The sequence below is a fragment of the Vanessa atalanta genome, unplaced genomic scaffold (genome assembly GCF_905147765.1).
Source record: "Vanessa atalanta unplaced genomic scaffold, ilVanAtal1.2, whole genome shotgun sequence".
Lineage (NCBI taxonomy): Eukaryota > Metazoa > Arthropoda > Insecta > Lepidoptera > Nymphalidae > Vanessa > Vanessa atalanta.
This window is the reverse complement of record NW_025919998.1, coordinates 7,501-12,500: the sequence shown is the minus strand read 5'-3', so window position 1 is coordinate 12,500 and position 5,000 is coordinate 7,501. Positions and strand designations below refer to the sequence as shown.

Here is a 5,000-nt window from a genome sequence, read left to right as displayed (position 1 = left end):
AAGAGATAGTCATGTATGTTTGTTGGTTGGTTGTATATATATATATATATATATATAGATCAGAAATCTATTCTATAATATTACACGAATATTATATTTTTATGATTTTTCGATAAATATATATAACTCGAACTCGTAGAGTTCGAGGAGGAGGACGCGGATGAGATGATCTTCTCGATAGACTTCACTTCTTCAATACACGAACGTTCCACGTTTTCGTCGAACACTCTGAAATCGTTAGAGTCCCGTTCGTTGCGATTAGTTCGTGTATCGATGGTGTCTGTGCGTGCTGTGTCTCTCGCGTGTTCGTAATTCGCGTCATTTTCATTATTATATTATTACGTAAGTCTTCTTATACGTTTAATATCAATAATTAACATATATAATTTTCGATACATTAACATTAACATTAACATTAACATTAACATTATATGAGCTCTATCTCGACTCTCCTTTCGATACACGAACGTTCGACGTTTTCATCATTCATTCATTGGGTGCGTGTTCTGGGGTTCGTCGTCTTATGATATCAGATCGAATATGAGAAACATAATAAAATAATAATAATAATAAAAAAAAAAATACATTCCGTTCGAACGAGCCGAATGTCATACTCATCGTCAGGCATATATATGGAGTAGTGACGGTTCGAACGTCGAACATTCAAAAATTGATGTTAGACGCGAAGTGACCGGATCAGTACTCTTGTATAACGAAAAAAATGTTATTATCGTTTTCATTTGTCGTCTTTGTTGCGTGTCTTCTGGCGTGTCTCTCGATTCGTCGTATCGCGTTATATTATACTTTACGTAGTGTAACAACCAAGTATGTACGTACGATTCGTCTCGACCGCTGGGGATATTCACTGACACACGTGAAAATGATAAAAAGATTCTTTTTCGTTCTGTAAAACTGTGCCGACCGACGGACGCACGTAGATCTCTCTGCCTCATGCGCTCTTCCTCTTATCGTCGTCGTCGTCGCTCTCGCTACAATCTATCCTCATGGAATAAATGTTGATTCATTGTAGTCGATCTGCGACGTCGCGACGATATGAGAAAACGTTAGAGACGGAGTTCTTAAAAGATTCAGTGTATTCGTATAGTGTGTATAATTTTTATATTATATATGAACGGTCGTTTCTAAAATTCTTTTTGTTAATTTTTACATTTATCATGTACAAAAAATACACAACCCGAGTATCGGTACGATCACTCAAACACCGGGCGTCGATCCCAATGTTTTACGATAATAATCGTTGAACAATACATACGTACACGTCGTGTGCGAAGTGTTATTTTGAAAAAAAAACTCGATCTCGTTTAGAACGTTCGAATTCGTGACCGTTATGTGTCATTATGTGAAGACGCCTCCGCCGCCGCCGCCGCCGCCGCCGCTGTCGTCGCGTTATATATTATAGCGCACGCACGCGCGCGCGCGTGCTTAAAGCGCGTTTGTGTCTCATATAAATTTTTATAAGAGTCAACCGTTAAAATCTATCGCGTCTAACGCGATCGACGATACGGTGAGACGCTCGTTTCATACTGTGCGTATATTGTACATGCATGCATAAGTTTGTGTGTATTTTATATGCGAATATGAAACGAGAAGAGTAATTGACGACTTCAACAAGTCTCGGTTAGCTCCCTGGTTGATCCTGCCAGTAGTTATATGCTTGTCTCAAAGATTAAGCCATGCATGTCTCAGTGCAAGCCGTATTAAGGCGATACCGCGAATGGCTCAATATATCAGTTTTGGTTCCTTAGATCTTACTCAGTTACTTGGATAACTGTGGTAATTCTAGAGCTAATACATGCAATCAGAACTCTGACCAGTGATGGGATGAGTGCTTTTATTAGATCAAAACCAATCGACGGAGGGCGTCTCGTCCGAAGTCGTTAATTTTGATGAATCTGGATAACTTTTGCCGATCGCATGGTCCAGTACCGGCGACGCATCTTTCAAATGTCTGCCTTATCAACTTTCGATGGTAGTTTCTGCGACTACCATGGTTGTCACGGGTAACGGGGAATCAGGGTTCGATTCCGGAGAGGGAGCCTGAGAAACGGCTACCACATCCAAGGAAGGCAGCAGGCGCGCAAATTACCCACTCCCGGCACGGGGAGGTAGTGACGAAAAATAACGATACGGGACTCTTTCGAGGCCTCGTAATCGGAATGAGTACACTTTAAATATTTTAACGAGGAACAATTGGAGGGCAAGTCTGGTGCCAGCAGCCGCGGTAATTCCAGCTCCAATAGCGTATACTAAAATTGTTGCGGTTAAAAAGCTCGTAGTTGCATTTGTGCGCCGCGCTGTCGGTGCACCGCATCCGCGGTGATACTGACACGTCTGCGGAGCATATCGTCGGTGAGCCGGCGGTAAAACGCCGGTTCAATATCAAAATCCTATCGCGGTGCTCTTCAGTGAGTGTCGAGATGGGCCGACAATTTTACTTTGAACAAATTAGAGTGCTCAAAGCGGGCTCAAAATGCCGCTTGAATATTTCGTGCATGGAATAATAGAATATGATCTCGGTTCTATTTTGTTGGTTTTCAGAACTCCGAGGTAATGATTAATAGGGATAACTGGGGGCATTCGTATTGCGACGTTAGAGGTGAAATTCTTGGATCGTCGCAAGACGAACATCAGCGAAAGCATTTGCCAAAGGTGTTTTCATCAATCAAGAACGAAAGTTAGAGGTTCGAAGGCGATTAGATACCGCCCTAGTTCTAACCGTAAATATGTCATCTAGCGATCCGCCGACGTTACTACAATGGCTCGGCGGGCAGCTTCCGGGAAACCAAAGATTTTGGACTCCGGGGGGAGTATGGTTGCAAAGCTGAAACTTAAAGGAATTGACGGAAGGGCACCACCAGGAGTGGAGCCTGCGGCTTAATTTGACTCAACACGGGAAATCTCACCAGGCCCGGACACCGGAAGGATTGACAGATTAATAGCTCTTTCTTGATTCGGTGGGTGGTGGTGCATGGCCGTTCTTAGTTGGTGGAGCGATTTGTCTGGTTAATTCCGGTAACGAACGAGACTCTAGCCTGCTAAATAGGCGTCGTCATTTAGGTGTGCTCGATTTCGGTCGAGCAACTCACTGGCGGCGTATTAAAATTCTTCTTAGAGGGACCGGCGGCTTCGAGCCGCACGAGATTGAGCAATAACAGGTCTGTGATGCCCTTAGATGTCCTGGGCCGCACGCGCGCTACACTGAAGGAATCAGCATGTTCTCCCTGGCCTAGAGGCCCGGGCAACCCGTTGAAACTCCTTCGTGCTGGGGATTGGGGTTTGCAATTATCCCCCATAAACGAGGAATTCCTAGTAAGCGCGAGTCATAAGCTCGCGTTGATTACGTCCCTGCCCTTTGTACACACCGCCCGTCGCTACTACCGATTGAATGATTTAGTGAGGTCTTCGGACCGACACGCGGTGGCTTCACGGCCGTCGGCGTTGCTGGGAAGTTGACCAAACTTGATCATTTAGAGGAAGTAAAAGTCGTAACAAGGTTTCCGTAGGGGAACCTGCGGAAGGATCATTAACGTAAATTATCAATCTCGAAAGAGTGCGATAATGAACGATAATAAAATTCTAAAACACAAATATCGACGTTCGGAATGTGTCGTTTCGATGCGAGGACGCGATTCTCACTCTCTCTCTCTCACACAGCAGTGTGTCCGAGTCAGAGTCCAGAGTCGTGTAACGCGTCCTATTCTGATATTTTTCGATGTCGATTTCGAGGAAAGTACGATGTGTTAACGCACATCGTCATCTTCAAATAAAATGTATATTTCTTTTTTTTTTTTTTTGTACTTTTTTTTTTTTTTAACTTTTTTTTTTTTTTTTTTTTTAATTTTTTGAATTTTTCTCTGTATACTAAAAATAAGAGAAAAAAACAAAAAAAAAAATAAAAATAAAAAAAAAATAAACTCATATCACTGGCGTATAGAATCGTTCGAGTGATCGTAGAAATTATAAAAATAAAACAAATTAAAAACCATTACCCTGGACGGTGGATCACTTGGCTCGCGGGTCGATGAAGAACGCAGTTAACTGCGCGTCATAGTGTGAACTGCAGGACACATTTGAACATCGACATTTCGAACGCACATTGCGGTCCGTGGAGAAACATCCAGGACCACTCCTGTCTGAGGGCCGGCTGTATAAAAATATAAACCACACAGTTCAATGTTTAATGTCGTAATGTCTATTATTTCGTAACCGACTCAATAGACTGACTGACGTTTCTCGAACATATGACGGTATCCGCGTTCGATGTGTTATATTACGTGTTTAAATATACTTAATATAAATCTCGTTCTCGGTCCGTTCAAATATAACAAATACGATGTGTATGTATGTTTACGTTTACATGCGTGTGTGTGTATATATTATTTATATTTTTATATACGCGTTCGTGTGTACGTTTACGTCACGGAGTTTCGTTATGCGACGTCAGAGAGACTGAGAGCGTCGCTCGTCGCCAGACGAGGAGCGCCCATCTCCGACCTTTCGATCGTTTCATTGAGTTGTTCTCGATCAAAGAGGGTAATCGGAGTTTAGGTGATCTCTTCGTCTCGTGATTATCGAGTACGTGCGTTTCTTTTGTTCATACTCTAATGTCAAAATTTCGAATACAAAAGCTCCGCGATCGTTACGACGTATACGAGACGAACGTGTTTATATGATGTGTAAATAAAGCGCGCTCGCATCGTTGAACGTGATGACATCGAAACATTCGTATATATATATATTGTATATATATCGAGTAGGCGGACTCGACGTCCGAAGAGCGCGTCGACGCCGACGTCGGAACGATCGGAATGAAAATTCTCTCTCGTCTCGACGAAAGCGGCGCCGTCGCGTTGACGGATATCGCGTCTGCCTCGTTTTTTTTATCGTTGGCCTCAGATCAGGGAGGATCACCCGCCGAATTTAAGCATATTAGTAAGCGGAGGAAAAGAAACTAACCAGGATTTCCTTAGTAGCGGCGA

General features: G+C 42.9%; 3 non-coding genes across 3 annotated transcripts in view; all 3 read left to right on the top strand.

The window, feature by feature from the left end:
- The first annotated feature begins 1,644 nt into the window (after nt 1–1,644).
- On the top strand, nt 1,645–3,547 carry LOC125076601. The gene has a single exon (XR_007120544.1). It is a non-coding gene; the product is annotated as a small subunit ribosomal RNA (ribosomal RNA).
- A 460-nt stretch (nt 3,548–4,007) lies between these two features.
- Nucleotides 4,008–4,164, top strand: LOC125076593. Its single transcript, XR_007120538.1, has one exon. It is a non-coding gene; the product is annotated as a 5.8S ribosomal RNA (ribosomal RNA).
- Nucleotides 4,165–4,908: 744 nt separating this feature from the next.
- The window catches only part of LOC125076596, a 3,997-nt gene continuing 3,905 nt past the window's right edge, over nt 4,909–5,000 (top strand). The window contains exon 1 of the ribosomal RNA XR_007120541.1: nt 4,909–5,000. This exon is cut by the window's right edge and continues 3,905 nt beyond it. This is a non-coding gene — a ribosomal RNA (large subunit ribosomal RNA).